Source organism: Camelus bactrianus, chromosome 9 (genome assembly GCF_048773025.1).
Source record: "Camelus bactrianus isolate YW-2024 breed Bactrian camel chromosome 9, ASM4877302v1, whole genome shotgun sequence".
Classification (NCBI taxonomy): domain Eukaryota; kingdom Metazoa; phylum Chordata; class Mammalia; order Artiodactyla; family Camelidae; genus Camelus; species Camelus bactrianus.
Genome location: NC_133547.1, coordinates 71,895,435 through 71,916,206, shown reverse-complemented (window position 1 = coordinate 71,916,206; position 20,772 = coordinate 71,895,435). Strand labels below are relative to the sequence as shown.

The window sequence follows — 20,772 nt, the reverse complement described above, 5'->3', positions numbered from 1 at the left end:
CCGAGCTGGATGATCTGTTCACTGGTTGCCCTTTAGAAGCTCCTTATTATGTGACTCTATTCTGAAGCCATACCCCCAAGGGGGCACCTGAAAATGGGAAGAGTCCCACAGAGGGGCCTGGGAGCAGGAACAGGACCCACTGGGAACTAGCCTTCCGGACTGAGGGGAAAGAGCTGGAAGATGTCAGGGAGAAAGGCCAGGTCTGACCTGTGCCTGCTGGGGCCGGCTGCCTGGTGCGATCTGAGAACCCTCTGGGGGCCCTGACTGTCAGTAAAGACCTCCAGCTGTCTGCCATGGCCTTCCGGGCAGGGCCAGCTTCTCAGGCAGATGAGCTGTGCAGTTGCTTGGAAGGGTTCTGAGCTTGGTTTAATGTTCTGCGATCGCTGTCTTGAAATTCTTAATACTTTCAAATAAGGGGTCCTATGTTTCATTGTGCTCTGGACTCTGTACATTATGTAGCTGGCCCCCTCTTGGTGCGATGGGCCTTCTGGGGGTTTGTTTTCACGCAGGTGTGTTTGTGTGTATGTGCCATCATTCAGCAAGTACTTCTTGGGCACCTACAGGTGCTTGAGGGGCAGCAGACTGGGTCCCGACTCTCAGGGAACTCATAGACTGCAGGTGCCGATGAGGAACAGGGTCAATAATGAAGTGACTAGGACAGTTTCAGAGAATGAGGAGGGCGTGAGGATGTGAGGCAGGGTGACATCATGGAGTGGGGTTAGATCACGCCATTGGAGAGGGCATCTCGGAAAGTGACATTTGTGCTGAGATCTGAGTGATGAAATAAGACCCAGCCATGCCCTGTGGGTTGGAGGTGGGACCAGGGTTCCAAGTCAAAAGAACAGCAAATGGAAAAGCCCTGATGTAGGACAGTTTGGGCTTCATGGAGCCTGGTGGCATAGAAATGGATTTGGATTTTAAATACAAGAGACAGCGGTAAGAGTAGTAATAACTACCTTTTGTTAAGCAGTTGTTTGCTCCAGGCCCCATTCCCCGCCCCCACACTCACTCTTTTGATCAACCATGTAAGTGATATACTATTCCCATTTTCCAGATGAGGAGACTGAGGTCCAATGGCTCAAGGTCAACCAGCCTATAAAGAAGAGAGCTGTGATTAGAACGCAGATCCATCTGATTCCAAGGGTACTGCTCACCGCTCTTCATTGGCGGTCTTGGTTAGCGTTGCCTTCCGGCTGCCTCCGGGTGGGGCTCTCTGCTGGGGTGATGGCTTCTCCAATGTCTTATGTCCCTTCTTGGGCTGAGGGACCCCTGAGCACCAGCCCTGGAGATGAGAGATGAAGCAATCTTTCGTCACATTCACTGGAGATTGTGATGAAATTTTATCCTATGATCACTTAAATAAAGCCAGCTGGGAGTAGCTGCTCAGGAGACACAAACAAGAACTCAGCACAGATATCTTTGTTCAACACTGTTTTGGCTGTGCCCAGATTCAAGTCCAGAAGAGAGGGAGAGACCAAAACATATTAATTAGTTGCAATGGAAACTCTTTAAATGCATGCTTTCCTTTAGCTCAGTGGTCCAGAAATGGTGAGTTGACTTTTACTTCTGGCCGGGCTCCAAAGCCTCTTGATCTATGTGCCTGTCTCAATTAAATTTTAGAACCAACATGAGCAGGACACGGTCCTAAACACTGTTGCAGATATAAATATGTCTGCCTTCAAAGGCCTTCCAACCTGGTGGAGGGGGTTAGATGAGGTGGGTCTTTCAAGGCGGAATACAGGTGCATTAAGATGTATAAAAAAGGATGCATGGAGGTTTTAAGGAAGGGCAAGTTGCATCCACGGTGTGGGATTCATTCATGCATGGAAACAAATACATTGATCACCTACTATGTGCCAGGCGCTGGGAAGACGGCATTGAGAAAAATGGTCAAGGATCCCTGCCCTCACGGATCTCACATTCTAGAAAAGGAGAAAGACAATAAGTGAGTAAACAGATGAACAGACAAGATGATTTCACTGATGGAAACAAACAAGGAAGATGACAGAAGGTGACTGGAAGCGGTGGAGGGTAGGCAACTGGGACTGGGTGGTTAGGGAGAGTCTCTCTTATTGGTGATCTTCAAGCTGAGCCCCCAAACATGAGCAAAATAAAAAGAGAGATTTCTAAAAGAAGGCAGCAATCGCAAGCTGAGGAATCTTCATTAATATTGTTATTGTGTAATATGTGTTTCTGGTTTCTTGCATAGTGCTTGGATGCATGAGGATATACTATCGTAACAACCTCTCAGAGTTAGAATGATACCCAGACCAAGTATGGTGCTTAAGCAGAAGTGATGTGTGGTCCACCTTATTTCCTAGGCCACATGGATTGCAAAACAACTATTAATATCGAGATGCTGGTCTTGGTTCTGCCGTGGATTCACTGTGTGACCTTGGGTAAGTCACTTAACCTCTCTGGGCTACTCCCCTGAAAAAAGGACCAGGCAAAACTGAAAAATCACAGAACTTTTAAAGCCAATGATTCCATGATCTAATAGATCAAAACAAAACCTCCTGGTGTGTCATTGGGAACACATGATTTCCCCTACTTTGGCAGAAAATTACATTACCAGATTCTGACCTGGGATCACAGTGGAGGCTGTGAGCTGGAGCTGAACTCTCAGCCTTGATCCCCAGATTGGGCTGCCCGGGAGCTCCTGGGATGTGTCCTGGCCAGTACCCACATGTGTCTTGTATTAGTGTTATTTTCTTAATGGCAACAGCCCTAAAACCTGCCCATTTTACTATTGAGTTACCCGGCTTAGTCTCAGTATCACTTACACATAAATACCGTCTCTGGCCGATGAATCCACTGTTTTGTTTTTACTTTCTCCACCTCCCCCTTCCTTGTGCAGGTGCTTATTGTAGCCATCAAAAATAAAGTGGATCAATCGTGGTGCTGTTTCTAGACCAACCAAGATATGTTTTTGAACCTTCGCTTTAAGAAAGAAGAAAGAGGGGAAAAAACACGAGTTGTGTGTCTTCCTTATTCTGGTGTCTTGTCCACGTGGGATTCACAAAGAAAAGTGGGAGACTATAGGGTAGTGTTTTGGACAAGCGTGAAAAAATAGATGGAAAGCAAATAAGCAGAGGGAATAGCTGTCTTTGGTTAATGGCTGCTTGGTCTACAGATGGAGTTCAAAAAGATCTGTAATTGCAACTGAATTATGCCTTTGGCGAGCACCCTCTCCTGGAGACCGGCAACAGCGGCCCTCTCTCTTCCCCGTGGAGTGGATGGACCACATTTGATTTCTGGCTGAAAGAGAGCCTTCCTGATTCACACCAGGTTCTGGAAATATTTCATTATAATCACGGGTAATGAGAGAACTGATACCCCTGGGAAATCTGTCCTCTCGGTGCCTTGCCTCAGTTTCCCAAATTTTCAGCCCAAAGTGCTATTTTCAGAATCAGGCATCCTGCAGTTTCCTACGCAGAGCCTACCTTCTCCCACCCCCTTGCACACTTACAAGATATCGTCCCAGGCGATCTCTTTTTGAGTTTCTCTCAGGCCGTGTGTACCCAACTCTAAGCCAACCGGTCACTGTAAAGTCCCCCAGTTAATCTGCGACTTTAGTGGAACACCAAACCCACTGCCTCATTTTTTAAAATGTTGCCCATTTTTGATAGAAAGTATTCTGTATGGTCATAACAACCCCCCAAGGCCAAGCGAACAACTCAAGTCAATGAGTTTTAGTTTGTTTTTTAAATTTACGATCACTGATTTTTTGAATAGTCCCATAGCTCAAAAATCCAACCCTATAAAATACTGGGTGAAAAGTCTTGCTTACACCCTTTCTCAATTATCATACCACCCCCAAAATTTCCCTTCTGCAAATTTCAGTACAAACACAGGCTGCTGTCCACAACCGTGTATAAAGTGGCATGGAGCTAAAGCATGTGGATCTGAGATGCTGGATTGCTCTGTGTGTATATGTGCGTGTATATGCTCACCTAGACCTTTTGCTGCATGTAAATGCTCAGGTCTGAACAGTCAGCTCCAACATCATATCACAGAGAAGTACCTGCCAGAGTACAAATTGTCCTTGTGAGTGAGGACCCCAAATCTGTTCATGCTAGCCCAGAACAGATGCTCCTACCCTCTTAGTACGTGGGGCACCCCGATTTACAGATTCCCTCTGCTTAAGAAACTTGCTATTTATTAGATAAACAACAAGAACCTACTGTACAGTGCTGGGAACTGTAGCCAACATACTGTAATAACCTATAATGGAAAAGAATCTGAGGAAGAATATATACATATATGTATAACTGAATCACGTTGCTGTTGAAACTAACACAACATTGTAAAGCAACTATACTTCAACAAAAAAGGAACCTGCTATTTATTGTGTTAATAATGAAATAATTAGGGTGAATTACTCACAAAATATTTACAGACAACCTCTCTTCATGAAGACTCTGCCATTCATTTAAGAGCCACGGATCCCGGGAAGATGCAACGAATGATCGCCTTGTCCCAAAATGAGAGAGTATTTCTAACAAGGGAATCAAAGCGAGTGGGCCGATTCTTTAGACAATGAACACAAGACTGAGGCAATGAAAATAAATGTGATTTTCCAGATGAAGAAGACCGGGCCTGTTAATTCCTCTGTAGCACCTCACCCCGTGTCCCGTGTTTCCCCGCAGCTGTTTTTGTTTTGTGGGGCAGTCTGGCATCCCTGGGGTTTTCCGTCCTGGGATTTGACATGGAGACAACTTCTCTCAGGATCGGACTGCTTACCCGATGCTTATTCTGTGCCCGGGTGAACTCACCAGCAGGCACCCCGACCACATGCTATCAGCAATGTGTTTCTAATGAGGAGGATGTGTCTCACCTCCTCTTCAGGAAGAAGTCTGAACCCTGGTTTTCTTATGTGAGAGCATCCTGAAGATGTTTCTTTGAAACACACGACCCACATTCATAGCAAAGAGCTAACCTACTCTGGGGGTGACAGATGCTACCAGTTACAAGAAGCTAACAAGCCTCTTAATATGAATGGAGACTGCTTTTTAATTCTTTCTCTCTCTCTCCCTTAGAAAAATCGATGGAAAAGCAGTTTCTCTTTGCCTACCCGTTGGTTGTCTCTCAAATTCCGTAATCACTTTCCGAGCTTGCTTAATACAACATTGATTTGGGTTGTTCAGTTGGCAATTGGGAGTTCTACGACTGGGAAGGGTAGAATATTTGCAACCTCATAGTTCATGTTACATGAGTTGAAAACATATATTTTTTAAAGATGTGTATTATTAATGACGCAATAAAATCTCATTAGCGCATGGGGTTGATAGATGTGGTTTATCTAACATTAAGCAGAAATTGGCATCTTGAGGGGAGTATCAAGATTCTGTGATCCCAGACACTGATATCGAACAAGCAGGGGCCAGGAGCAATCCGCTATTGATTTGATGGTGCAAGTAATTATATTCACTGAGCTGTTTTATTGGGTGGGGCAGAAGGTGGGGTAGTTCTTCTTCAGAGCAGAGAAAGAGCAATCAACACACGGGCGGCGGCCACAGCCCCAGAGCCAGTGTGATTTTCTTGGGCTTTACTCTGGCCTTGCCCTGGTCCTCATCATTATTTAGAGATGCAGCCTCTGCTGGCAGGTTCCTAGGGGCTTCCCTGGTCCAGATGTTCATTTCATAGGAAAGTAGAGTTTATTTTTCTAGATATGGAATCCAGGCTGGCCTTGTGACTGACTTTGGTCAGTAGTATGTGACCCAAGCAATAACATGGAGTTCTGATGCTAGGTCTCAAGAAGACTTACCTATATCTTCTCTTACTTTTGGATCCCATGCAGCAGAGTTAAGTCATCCCAGCCAAAGCCATCCTAGATGAGCCAGCCCCAGCCAACCTGCCAGTTGACTGCATGGTCCAGCCCAGGCAAGATCAACCTAGATAAATCATATTTCATCCCCCACAAAATAATGTTTTAAGGCACTAAGTTTGAGGGTAGTTTGTTACACAGCAGTATGGTGGCACTAGATAACTGATACATTCCAACCCTCTTCCTAGAAATCCCTTTCTCACCTCCTTCTTTGACCTGGGAAACTCCTACCCATTCTTCAGGGTCTGTCTCAGATATTTCCTTCTCTGTGGAGCAGAATTAGTTTCCATTCCACTCTCTGAGTGCCCACACCGGTAGCTCCAGTATGGACCATGATGTACTGTGTTTATTGTTTTTCTCCCCAACTGGATGGTAAGTTCTTGGAGATAAGACTCACATCTACTCTGCCACTGTGTCCTCATCCCAATGCCTGGCTCCTAGAAGGGGACTTAACACGTGTGATTTGATTGACTAAATGAGGTCTTTATATTGGGGTTTTATTTCCTTCCCTGGAAAGCAGATTTTATTTTTTGCTTATTAAAAGTAAATTCCAGGGGGAGGGTAGAGTTCAGTGGTAGAGTGTGTGCTTAGGGGTTCAATCTCGGTAACTCTGTTAAAAATAAATAAATAAACAAACAAACCTAATTATCTTCCCCTCCCAAAAAACCAAACCAAAACAAAAATCAAACAAACCAAAAAAGTAAATTCTATAAGCAGACAGATGCTCAGAGATATGTATATAAAGAATTTCATCACAGCACTGTGTATAATAAAAAAACAACAAAAGAAAACTAGCTGCCATAGTTGGCTCAGGCTGTTATAACAAAAATATCATTTTATACCATAAACGGGTGGCTTAAACAGCACACATTTATTTCTCATAGTTGTGGAGGCTGGGAAGTCCAAGATCAAGAAGTGGGCAGGAAAGCCATTGTGGAAAACAGTATGGAGATTCCTCAAAAGACTAGGAATAGACTTACCATTTGACGCAGGAATCCCGCTCCTGGGCATAAATCCAGAAGGAACCCTACTTCAAAATGGCACCTGCACCCCAGTGTTCATAGCAGCACTATTTACAATAGCCAAGACATGGAAACAGCTTAAATGTCCATCAACAGATGACTGAGTAAAGAAGATGTGGTATATTTATATGATGGAATACTATTCAGCCATAAAAACCAACAACATAACGCCATTTGCAGCTACATGGATGCTCCTGGAAAATGTCATTCTAAGTGAAGTAAGCCAGAAAGAGAAAGAAAAATACCATATGAGATCGCTCACATGAGGAATCTAAAAACAAAAAAAAACAAAAATACAAAACAGAAACAGACTCATAGACATAGAATACAAACTTGTGGTTGCCAAGGGGGCAGGGGGTGGGAAGGGACAGACTGGGATTTTAAAATGCAGAATAGATAAACAAGATTATACTGTATAGAACAGGGAAATATAAACAAGATCTTGTGGTAGCTCACAGCGAAAAAAAAATGTGACAATAAATATATATATGTTCATATATAACTGAAAAGTTGTGCTCTACACTAGAATTTGACACAACATTATAAAATGACTATTACTCAAGAAGCGGGCAGTTTCAGTGTCTGCTGAGGGCCCACTTGCTTGTTCATAGATGGGTATCTTCTGTGTCCCCACATGTGGAAGGGACAAGGGAGCTCCCTGGGGTCTCTTATAAGGACACTAATCCCATTCATGACAGCTCCACCTTCATGACCTCATCTCCTCCCAAAGGCCCCATCTCCTAACACATCACATGGGGAGTTCAGATTTTAGCATATGAATCTGAGGGGGACATAAACATTCAATTTATCGGATAACTTAAATCCCCATCCTTCAGGGTCAGTTAAATGTGTGTCCTTTTGTTCATATAGCTAAATATTATTCAGGAATTTTAAAAGATAAGGTAAAAATATTGACAAGAAAATTGTCTCCAGTATATTATTAAATTAAAAAAAAAGTTACAAAAACAGTACTTTGGTATGGATCTTTATTTTTATTTATTTATTTATTGGCCATCTTAATGGGAAATGCATAAGGGAACAGAAGTCTCTAAAGACAAATCCCACAGAAAGGGTCTGAAGGGACATAGACCAATTTATCAGTATGTTACTCTCTGGTAGGGGCAAGGTAGGATTACAAGCAGTTTCCTTCTTCACAGAGTGTTCTGTTCTCTTTTGAATTAGTTTTAACACTGAACAATTGTGAGTTTCATAACCACCAAATAGAGCACTAATACACCAATCATGATGTTTTAACACATTGCCCAATTATCCCACTTCCAGGGCGGACTCCATGGTCATGGTCATAGATGTTTGAGATCTCAAGAGAAATGTAACTGAGTGCTCTGAGGGTTTCCAAGGCCATCCAAAGGGGTCGAAGTGCCTGGTGGGCACAGGACTTGGGAGTTCCCAGACAGGAGAATCAGGAGGCATTGGGGTGGTCTGTCCTGGAAAGGAATTCCACGTTGACTGAGAGGAGTTGATCTTAAAATCCTCAGTGCAGAGTTTTAGCACAGTCATCCAGTTCACCGCCGGCAAAGTGTGTCTCTTCTGCTCCCCACACACTGCTGATAGTGTAGGAAGACATGTGCCTGTGTCCTAAGACAGAAACAGGTAACGTTTGCCCATAGTCTACCACCACCATCCCTACCAAGAGCTGTCCTTGTCACATGGGTCTCGGCTGTCTCCTCCTTCCCCACTGGCCCCTGAAACATGGAGTGAAAAATGTCCTTTGAATAAACTTTTAGCATCAGGTTGTAAGTGAAAAATGAAAATGTTCCTCTATTTTTAAGATCCTCTTGTTCTATTTGGCAAATAGTGAGGTTTCCAAAACACAGATTGGGTCCTCTTGGTTCTACAAAAAATTCATTTTTAATCTGCTGTGTGGTAGACACTGAAATATGGGTTGAACGATACAGAATTTCATTCATTTGTTCATTCACTCATTCTTTCTTTCTTTCAACAAATGAGTATTGGGCACTTTCATGAGCCAGGCACTGGGCTCTGTGCTGGGATTATAAGGATGGACAATGAGATCGCAGTGGGAGGAGATAGACTCCTGAACAGATCATCTGATAACCAATTTTCTTCCTGACATGTAGAAAGGAAGCCACAAAATAAGTGGCCATGTGGGCTTCAGGGATAAAAAGTGGGCCCCTTGATGCAGAACTGCCCCTATCCCACAGTGCCTTTGTGCCAGTTAAAGAAAGGTTCCATTTCTCAAGATACTTCACTTCCACCTAGCAAAAAATTGTACTGACCTTGCTGGAACAAAACACATTATTGCCATCTGCCAGAAAATTGTCATAACAAATACAGAAATCTACAAAGAACATATGAATGGCATCCCCTTAAATCTGAGCTTTTGTGCAGTACACAACCTGCACAGCTGTACAGACGATGGCTCTGTCTAAGTGGGCCTAGGCACCCAAGTTGGAGGTGGGAGGATGTCATATCCCAGCCTGGTCGAAAGTCAGGACTGACATCACTCCATCTGCATTTTCCTTCCTATCTGAGCCCATGTTAAATAGTTTCTTGTGAAAGCATTGATATGTTTATCTCTGTCCCAAAGCCTGATCTTCTGAATCGAGACAGACCCCACTTATGAATGCACAGTTCTTAATTTTGCAGCTCCGATGGACTCTGTGAGGCATACCTGCCTTGGGAGGGGATCAGAATGGGGCTGTCATCAACACGATGAAGATGACACACATTGGACAAAGCATGCAATGGACTGAGGAAGAGCAATAACCCAAAGGCTTCCAGCCCAAGGATAAAATCAAAGACATCTAGTTCCTAACAGGCCCACAATTTATAGCCTCCTCAGCCTAATCTAGAAATTACCTAGGCATTGATTAACCCTGACTTGCCTGGTCGGTAAATCTCCATGGTGACCAGAAAACGATCAGCCAGGATGAAATGAGGTGGGGTTTAAACTTCAGCGGGATGTGACCGTGAACAGAAAGCCTTCCTTTTCAGTGGGCATGTCCTCTCTTCTCCTGGAGAACCAGACCTTTACCCCGATTCCAGATGGGCCTGGGAGCGGGATGCTACGGGAGCGTTGCACTGGAAACGTGTTCCCCCCAGCCTCGCCCCTGATGGGAAGAGGAACTCAGATAGAGGAAGCAGATACATCTCTGTTGTCGGGGAGCTTTGTTTCCACGCATGATATATGGTTCCGGAGGAGGAGTTGCAAAACAAATTATTGTGTCTCCTCACCAGCGACAGGTCTTTAGTGGGGCCGATGGGGAAGGAGAGATGCTGGTGATTAGCGGTGACTGCACAATAGGTCCCCGGTACAGGAAGAGTGTCTCAAGTTTATCTATTGTTAAGTGAGATAATTTATCGTCGCCCAGGGTGAAGGAGCAACCCCAGTCCTTTCCTACTTCGGGGACAGAGATTTATAAGACGATGCCCAAATTTAGACACCGAGGTGCTGCAGGCAGAGATGTCCCCAAAGGCTGATGATGGCTTCTGTGCGTTTGAAGCCAAGTCACTCACAGAGCTAATTTGAGGCTCTCCTCGGAAACTATATTTGCTTTCTGAATGCATGGTGAGTTTTCATTTGGGCTCTGACCAGCTGACAGCTATGCAAGTTTGTAGATACCAGTAATTGAATATAGATAACCTTGATGGTTGACCTCGTCGGAGCCAGGCCTGGCTGCCTCCCATTGTTCCTGGTTTTGCCAGTTGATACTACACTGCTGCTGGATGAATTTATATATTAAGAATTCGCTGCAGTGGGATTTGCTTATCATTCCCCGGTCTCTCCTGTAAGCTTCTATTTACTTGACGTGGCGAGCTGGGAATAAAAGCCGTGATTTGACTGTTCACTGGGAGGGACGGTGAGCAGCGTGTTGGAAAAGCTTTATTAATTTCTAAAAACAAAGGAAGCGGGGGTCAGGCTAGTGTGTGTGTGTGTGTGTGTGTGTGTGTGTGTGTGTGTGTGTGTGTGTGTGTGTGTGTGTGTGTGTGTGTGTTATCCGAACTGTGAAGAGAGGCTCTCGTCTCACAAAGCTGCTTGGGGCTGTCTGGAGTTGGTTCCCAGCCATCTTTTCAGTGTTCAATTTAGCTTAAAAGCTGAGTTTGAAGTGAGCCCAGCACTGTTGCCAGCATGATGCTCTTGTATCTTAAGGGAAATATTGGAGGAGGTTCAGACTTGATGGCTGTGAGGAGAGGGGCTTGAAGAAGTCTCTAAGAGAAGAAGGTGGCCGCAGTCCTGGGGAGGGGAAGTCATGTCACAGGGCCACAGAAAGAAGGGGTACAAGTTAGGCTAAGTGTCTGCAGCAGGCTTCTTGGCTATTTCAGCTGACACCTGTCAGCGGAAGGTAACAGTGGGACTCTCCCTGCGGTGGGCTCTGCCGTCTTCACAACTTTCTTCTTTATACTTTTCTGAGTTGTTGAAATGTCAACAGTGAACATGGATCACTTTCTGCCCTCAGAAGGAAAAAAAAGATGAAACTGTTGGAAAAAAATTTTTTTTCCTAGAAACCACATTATCCAGCCTTCTGGAAGCTGTTCTGTATTTCTCCAGGCTCTCCTTCCACGGGCTTTGAAGTTCACGGCTGGTGCAGAGGGCGTCAGGAGAGGCCAGAGTCTGTGTCCCCGTTAGAGGTGTGGGGGTCAGAGGGTGGCACCGGGGACAAAGAGGGCGGAGGGACGAATGTCTCCCAGGCAGCCGCCATCTAACCAGCAGCGTCTTGGCTGCTAATGATGCGGGATGGAGTCGGGGGTCTGGGCTTTGGCAACAGTGCGGGTGGGAGCTCCCGAGGCCTCCCTGCCAAGCAACTGTGTGTCACCGCTCAGCCGAGGGGATCAGCCTTTGATGCTTTCAACATCAGAACATCAGAGCTGTTCTTCATCCTGAGAAGGAAGGTTCGGGTTAGTCAGCCAGGGCAAATAGCTCAAGGGAAATTTCACTTTCCCTTTGTCGGGCCCCCTGCTTTCATGTGCGGGGACTGTACATCCCGGCTACCACACGGGGAGAAGGCGGCCCGCCGGACCCCGGCGCATGCAGCCAATCTGGGGCCTGAGTGAGGAGGAGGTGGCCACCCCGATACTGGAGGCCCTTCCGGGGAGCTGCGACGTGGACCAAACCTGGAGGAACGGGGCAGCTGCTGGCCTGAAGTGGCCTCTCCTTGAGGCCCTCTGCCATCCCTGTTGTCACCATCCCCGTGGGGACGGGCCGGGGAATTTTTCCACCTGGGCCAGTCCAACCGGTCTGGCCTCCCTTCCCAACAAGGACAGCCCTGTGTGTGTCTCTGCAGCTCTGGGCATGTTTACCTTGTAAAGAAGGGAATGAGGGCACACGAGGCTGCGACAGCCAGCTCCTTCCACTGTCACCTGTGGTGCATGGAACCAGGTGTGTGGGTTTGAACCCTTCTATGCTCCCCATCAGCTGTCTCACTCCAAGCAATTATTGCATCACTCTCTTACTGAGCTTCCTCCTCTGTAAAATGGATTGGGTCTCTGTATCGACCCTGTGGGGCTGTTGCGAAAAGCCAGTGACGTTAATCCACACTCAAGGCTTCCCGTTCCTCTGCCTGGCGCTGGAAAGGGCTCCACGGACACCAGCTATTATCAAAAACATCCATTTGATATTCATTTGAACACGGTCCAGAAATCCTCAATATTTTAAAAGCAGCTTCAAGAGAAGATTGCTTTTTCCAACAGTGGAAATAATGTTTATTAAGCAAAATTGTGATTTCAAATAAATGAATGCAGCTCAGCCAACCTGATCATCAAGACCTAAATGTGCACTGTGCACTTCATAGTTCTGAGGCATCTCTGCTCCTTTTATTGGAATGACCTACACTAGGACTCCAATCTTGGGAACTCAAAATCCCAAAAGATACGGCAGGGTCTGGGGGTGTAGCTGGGAGTGTTGGTGTGGGTGGGATACGGGGAAAGGGGAGCAGGAGTCATACCAGTGATGTAAACTGAGCCAGAGATCAGAGGTCCTTCGGTCCAGGGTAAAAGCAATGGTCTGAGGAGGATGCTGGCAAGGTGGGAGGAACCCCCATGAGGTCCAGGCAGACCACAGTCTGTAATCTAAGAAGCGAGAACAGGGGAAGTGATGGGGCAGTTGCTGAGATGAGCTTGACCTTGGGCTTGAAACGATTTACTCCACAGTCTGCTTAACGGTATCTGTGGAGGTCCCAGGTGTTTGCAGATGGCCCCAGGAGACCTTGGCCTCTTCGGATGGGGATGTGGGCTCTGAGAACCACACCGCAAGAACCATGGCTGAGAGGGTCCAAAAAGCCTCCATCTCTGGGAGCTCTAGAGAGTTTCATGTGAGCGTGAAAATCCTATAATTACCCCCTGAGCTGTTGAATTCATTCAATCAAGAATATTTATCAAATACCAGCCATGTGAAAGGAATCATGCCAGGTGCTGGAAATAATTTTCTCTAGAGCCAGGATTATCTCCAGTTTTACACCCAAGGCTTTAGTATGTCAAAACCATGGGGGGATGCAGGTCAAAATGCAGATGCCAGGGCTCCACCCAAAAGATTCTCATCCAGTGAGTGGAGCACGGGGCCCAGGCATATTTGCCTTTTGAACAAGTATAGATTTTGCCCACTGAGGCCAGTGAGCCGTGATGTGTCTGTCTGTCCTTTGAGCTATCATTTCCTGAACACTCACTAGCTGCCAAGCACTGGACTGGGTGCTGGAGACTGGAAAAAGGCACGGCCCTTGTCAGCAAGTCGCTTGTGGCTATTGAGAAGGGTTGGACTCAATAACCCTATAGTTCCCCACTGCAAATGCTATAATCTTAAAAAAGGGGGCTTTTTTTGGAACTGGACTAATTCATTTATTAAAAAAATTATTTTAATTGAAGTATAGTTGGTTTACAATGTGTTAATTTCAGCATAGTGATTCAGATGTGTGTGTGTGTGTGTATTCCATTTCATATTCTTTTTCATTATAGGCTATTACAGGTGATTGAATATAGTTCCCTGTGCTATACAGTAGGATCTTGCTATTTATCCGTTTGATATAGTTAGTAGCTGCAAATCAAAATCTCAAACAAGATAGAAATACGTTCTCTGTTCACTAGCCAATCAGGTCCAGTTGTTGCACAGACTTTATAATGGACAAAACAATACCTCTGCTATGAACTGGACAGTTTTCTCAGTGCTCTGCCCCCTATATTTAAATGTTAGTCTTTGCAACAATTCTATGAGACTGTTAGGGGCATTCCCATTTTACAGATGAGGAAACTGAGACCTAAGAAATGTCACTTACCAAGTCTTGCAAGCTGGGAAGTGGTGAGCCAGAATCTGGCCCCAGGCAGTCTAGACATTTAATTATCACACCACTTTCTAACTCAACTTGCTATTGGTGAAGTGTTGAGGCTGAAAACTGCTGCTGTGCAGCAAGTTATCCTGAAATTGGATCTCCACAACCAGAAAAGATTCTGCATCTTGACTTGTATTTGAAAAAAACACAGAGCATCTTTATTTTCCTGGATGCCGAAGTGGGGGTGAGCATGGTGGGGGTATGGGGTTGCTGAGAGACAGAAGTCCAAAGATTCAGTTTCACAAACAGCTGAAACTCTCCACTTTGAAAAATGCCTTTGACAAAACATAAAGAGTTTGATAGTATCAAAATGCTGGCCAGGGTATGAGCAAACAGCCACTCCTGGACACTGCTGGTACGTGTGTAAATTGGTTCAACCGTCTTGGAGGGTGATTTGGAAATATCTAGTAAAAACTCAAATGTACATGACCTATGGTTGTGCAAATCCAGTTCTAACTGTGTCCATATGTGCCCAAGGAGATGGAAAAGACATTATTACAATATTGGACAAACTGGGACAAGCTAAATATCTACCAATAAGGGATGTGAGTGAAAAAAGACGGTTTCAACCCATGCAGTTCTTCCAGCAAGACCTCAGCCTGCTATCTCAGACCTATGGCTTGAGAAACTCTTTCTAATGCTAAGAGGCTGTGTAGCCTAACAATTTGAAACATAGGTTCTGGCCCGGACTGCCTGCTGTGAATCTCGGCTCCTTCCTTTACTCACTGTGTGATCTTAGGCAATTTTCTTGATCTCTTTGTGACTTAGTTTCCTCATCTGTGAAATGGGAGTGACAATAATAGCACCTTGCTCCTAGGGCTGATCTGAAGATTTAAAGCATCAATGCCAGTGAATCTCCTCAGATTGTTTAGGTACCTAGTGTGTGTTGCATAGCATTGCCACAAAGTCCCAATAAATGATGGGATGGGATGGGATGATGAAGACTCTGGATCTGTCTCAGGCACTAATTGGAAAAGTGAAAACAAACAACAACAAAGAAAACTCAGAGAAATGAACTTGGCTGGTATGAACCAGGAGGAAGATCGGAGCCTTACTTACTCACAAACCAGATAAGCTCATCTTGGAGTCAGGAAAATGGTGAAAGAAATGGTTGGTGGTGGCCTCTGATGGAGAGGAAGGGATAATAAAGAAATAATCTTTCCAGGGAAACCAAGTTTTCAGGGTTCAGTACAGAGGTGTTGATGCCTATTAAGGGTAAAATATGGTGGCTTTACACACAGACGGCCACGGTGAAACTCACAAAGGCTTAATCCCTTGGGGGCAGAGATGGTGTCATGGCTAGCACTTCCATTCTGGCTGCAACGCCAATATCTTTCGTCATCCTGAAAGTCTGAAACATGGTTCAGGCTTTTCCCACAGTGAGGGAGATGTTTTCATTCCCGCCCCCAGTGCATCTGTTGGATCCAACAGAAATGTTGCCGCTTCCGCGAACGTCCATGAACTCCAGCAGCCAAATGTGAGCTCTTTCTCAGTGACCTCACTCCTGCTCTCTGCAGCCTGGCTTACTGATCCTCAGGGCTCCTGAGGACCGATCAAGGGGATTTCTAAATATTTAGCAATTAGCATCATCTCTCATAAAGACACACGAGCTCTTAGCAGTGAGGGGATTGCATTTTATTTTGCAGAAATTTGCCCCGGCTTCCCCCTTCATGATAAATGACAGACTCTTTGGGGTATTAAAGTCATACCCCACCTCCAGTTCCAGCTCCTCTGCTCTGCCGTGAAGCAATTTTTATTGCAGGGGAAGACGTAGGAGTCACGTTCCAAACTGCTGAGGAATAATTCCGAGGCATCTGCAGAGATGCCAAAGCAGCCACTGGGCTCTGTTTACCAACACAATTAAACGTCAACCATTCCCAGCTGCAGTACAAATATAATCTTATCTACTTAACGTCAGCCGATTAAGTCATCGGGGCTGCAAAACGGCAAACAGATATTAATAACCAACCTATAAGTGAGTCATTTGAGTGGAGTGGAATTTTGTGGCAGGTTCTTAGGGCTTAGAGGCGGAAAAGTTCACACCTTCCTGACACTGCTATAAAACACTGCAACATTACAACTTTTCAACCATATCTAAAAGGCCAATTTAGGTTTATTCCCATCCGCGTTTATGGCCATGGTTCAGCAGGTGTAAGCCGGTAATAGCTGCGGTCCGGCTCTGGGTGGATGCCAGCACAGATGTGTTCAGTCAAATGACTAATTGAAAACCTTAGACAAAATCAGCAGCCTGGCCATTTTGCCTGCATAATAAAACAGTGCTGATAAAGGCAGTGGAGAAAAAAATTCCACCCATCTCATCATCAGTGCCATTAACAATCATGAGTAAAGATGAAAACAACGCATGGTTTATTCTGCAAATGAAGGCATATAACTAGATGGTTTCCCAGGGGCCCATTACCCATTTTAATAATACATCAAGGAGCCTGAGCAAACAGTTTGTCTGTGCAAACCAAACAGAGTAAACTATTTACAGTTACCGCAGACAGAGACAACTCCCAGCACTCTGAATTTAACCAATTTATAAAGGTACATAACAGGATAGCTATTAGCAAAATTAAAAGGGAGCCGTTATAGACTCACAGTCTGCCGCGCTCGCTCACCAGTAGAGGAGGAACACCAGCACCAACTTCCAATTCACAAGAATTCCATCCCCCCACCTTTTCTTTTTTTCCTTTCCTCCAAGAGAGCTGCCCGACTTGGACTCAAATTATGTGCATGAATAATAAAATACCATCTAATTAAAAACTGTAGTTAAATATGCAAAAATTAATGATAATGAGATTGTGCAATGCCTCCGAGTATAGGCGCTCTGTGAATTACTCACAAGAGCTCCTTCGTTTGACCTAAACAGGGGAGAACAGAAGCGACTTTGAACGCTGTGGGTCTGGGCGCCCTGTGATGTCTCATCCACAGTTATACCAGGACGGTGAATGGCCAACCTGGGTGGAACGTGGCCTGGCCAAGGCATTCTCTTCCAGCTCTTGGATGTAGGAACAGGAGGAACTGGCGCGGGCATTGTGCAAAAAACTGGGCGGAGGAGGGGACCTGGATAGGAGCTTTTCATCTCAAACTAAGAAGGGTCTTCTCACAAAACAATGACAGCTAGACAAACTGGTGCCTGGTATTGAGAGACAGTTGGAAAGGTCTATCTGGGGTGCTCACTGAAGGGTGTTTCCCTATAAGCCATCGAGGGCCTTCTTCCCTTCCTAGTCACTAGTGCAAAGTTCCGGCACACTCTGGATTGCATCAGTCATTCTAGGAGGGCATGCACCTGCCAGCACTATTGCCTGGGACAAAGGCTACCAGAAACTTCTCCCCAGGGCAACCCGCTTTTCTCCCTTGCATGCTCAGAAGTCTTAGCTATGTTGTCGGCACAAGCACCTGGCCTCATTCTTCTAAGCCCTGTTTCAAGAAGCCACTGGTCTCCTTTTGGTTTTTAAGCCCTCTTGGCACTTGACCTTGCTTTTGGGACTGAGTCAGCCTCCCAAGCACAAGCCCTGACGTCTGTTTTAGACACAGGAGACTGATCTCACCCATCACCTCGGCTTTGAGCTTCTGAATTTCAACTTCCCCAAACTCTGACTTTTCATGGCTTCGAGGTTGGTGGTTCTGCTTGAGGACAGTTAATGACACACTGAATGACAGCAACCCTTAAGATGGGCACGTGATCTTGATGCCATAGTCAATTTCAGGCTCACTCACTAAGATTCCTCCTTTTGCCTTTTCATTTGTCGAAATGGAGTCTGACATGCTGGAAAGTAAGCATTTCTCTGTCTTTCTCATTCAGATGAGTCTGATGGAGAATGTCTCTCTCAGCACCTTTTCGAACATGCCCGTGTCATGCTGCTTATGATAAGGTTTTCTTGTCAAGTCAGTAGGTATCTGAGCTAACTGATACATTCTAGACGACCCTCTATGCTGGATGGCTTCATAAGCTATGCTAACATCATTGTGATGTTAGCAAAGTGGGAATTCTGTTCACCGCTAACTGACCATAACTGAGTCTGAGATGTGTGCTGTGATGTTTGGGGCGGGGGAGAAAATGGTGAACTTGATTTGTCTTTTCTCCTCTTTTTGAAAAAGTTTGAATTTCTCCCTTCCTGTCTCACAGGTTCTACCTGATCTACCCTGTTGGCAGCCAAGTTCTAACCATGGAAACACGGTGGTGAGAATTTCTAGTGTTTGACAAGGCAGAAGTGCAAAGTCAAGCAGACTGAGCCTTCTTAAAACCCTTGGACAAATCACACTTAGGTTCGGTGTTCTAAAGAGTCTGAGTACCTCATATGTATGCTCCTTATTGATAGATTAATTGATTTGTCATTTACGTCTCCCAGATGAATGGTATCTGAGAGTCTGGTTGAGGGTACAACCTCTAACGGCATTCAGACTGGATCTTTGCTGCTTGCTAGTTGTGTGACCTTGGACAAGTTCCCTCACCTCTCTGAGCTGCAATTTACTCATTTGTAAATGGAAATAATTATAACATCTCCCTCTTAAAGTTCTTGTGTTGAGTAAATGAGACAGTATACGTTAGCACACCAAGCTCGTAGCAAATTGTAATGAATGTTAGTTATACTATCTAACATCAACAATAACAACAACAACAATAATAATAATTACTAGAGCTGACTTTTCATAAAATCACTTAAATTAGTATAGGAAAAATGATAAAAAGTTGGGGGTCATGAAGCTTATAGACAAAAGGAGAAACAGATGTATTGGGAATAAACATAATAATTACCACAGAATTTTAGTTTTTCAACTATAGTATTTACATATAAAATATATATATATATATATATATATATAGATGAAATACATTTTATATAGTTCAACTATATATCAACTTTATTGTTTTGATGTACAACTATTCAAAGGAACAGTTAAGTTACTTACGATGACTTTATATAGATGGTTTCAAAGTTTAGGACATTTGCTGTCCAAATAGTGAGAAGCCCAGAGGTTTCCAGGGTTGGGTGTTAGCAGTTCCTTGACAGCAGGAATTGCTTGCCTGCAAATCTCTTCGCTTTTCCGTATGGTTTCAAGATGGCTGCCCCAGCTCCAGCTCTCACAGCCCCACCAAACCTTGTCCAAAAGAAGTAAGGCTTGAAGGCAGGGGACAGAGTTGGTTTTTTCCTTACTCAGCTCTCATGGAGGAAATCTTTTCTTGGGCTTCTCAGCAGGCTACTCATTATAACTCATTCACCATAACTGAGTCACGTGTCCATCTCTAAAATAATCTCTGGGAAAGGAGGATGGGATTACCGTAGTTGGCACTGACCAATGATGACTCATTCACTAGAACTGGGTCCACCTTTCCTGAGCTCATTGCCACTGGTACCTGAATAATACAGGACTTCTGCTATCAAGAGAAAAAGTGGAGGATGACTGGTAAGTGGGTAAACAAGAATAATGGCCAAACGCTAGGGTGGAAGACATTATTATTATTATCATTTGACAGATAATGGAAAGGTTAGGTTAAGTCAATTTTTCAAGATGCATGCAACTTATAAGTGAGAGAATTAGGTCTAGAAGCCAGATCTTTAGGCTCCAGATTTAGTGTTCATTTCATTACGTTCATCTCTAAGGTGATAAGAAATTGGCAACTCCAGGCTTGCTGGCAAGCGGCAAAACAGCCAAGAAGATGAACTTCATGGTTCATCTCATGGTCTGATCAAAAAGAGCCATAGAAGTTTATCTGGAGAGAAACATTTTTCCTGGCATTAAGATCTTGGAGAAATTTATTGCATAGATTCTTGTATAAGAAACATAATAACATAATGGGTAATGTCAGAAATGATAAGTGGCAAATGCTTTGCCATCATGAAAAAGAGCAGTGGTTCTTAATATCTTGCTTTGTGTTAAGATAGACGTGAATGTCATGCTCTGGTGGGTGGACCCAGATTTTGACTAAGCCTAAAAAATTTGGCAGAGGAGTTAATCTCGAGAGTAATGGAACAGATCAAGACTAATAATAGTACATTGGGAACAATTACTCAGTACATTTTTTGGCAATGTTAAGCTGGACTTTGGGTTATGTGCAATTCCTGGTATAACATAACCGCATACTTTTCTCGCCTGCTCAAAAAAGCAAATGAGACCGTTCTATGGGTTACTACAAACTGGCTCTTATTTATCTATAAAGAGTCAATCACTTGCAAAATGTCACGAGCTATTATTAGTTATTGTTATGCCTTATTCCACATGCTACAGTTTCAAAGTGGACACAAGCCCCACCTTGATTCCAGCTCAATATTCAGAAGAACAGTGAACAAATTTGCCTCCATAAGGCAGTGCTTAATTAAAGAGAACACTCTGCCATTTCCTGATGTTTGCCAACTCGTCATTCTTTAAAATTACTTTAAATAAATTTGCACACTGTCTCAATAGCTGGAACTTATTCTACTGGAGGAGGGTGGTGGCTCACTTCCTCACTGGTTGATGTTCAAAAAAGCCCTGTAATCACCTGCGGTTATTCCTGCTGATCCACCACTTCAAGCCCACGTGACCTTCTATTCGCTTATTTAGAGAGGAGTTGGCATCCGCGGAGGGAGCACACAGAGAACGCAGAGTCCCCTGCAGGCACAAGGAAATGCCATTGTCC

General features: G+C 44.6%; 1 long non-coding RNA gene across 1 annotated transcript; it reads right to left on the bottom strand.

Moving 5' to 3' along the window:
- Positions 1-1,099: 1,099 nt before the first annotated feature.
- On the bottom strand, positions 1,100-19,310 carry LOC141578765 (uncharacterized). The gene is made up of 3 exons (XR_012509424.1): positions 19,065-19,310; positions 1,851-1,922; positions 1,100-1,282 (listed from the first exon to the last, which is right to left on the bottom strand). It is a non-coding gene; the product is annotated as an uncharacterized LOC141578765 (long non-coding RNA).
- Positions 19,311-20,772: the final 1,462 nt, after the last annotated feature.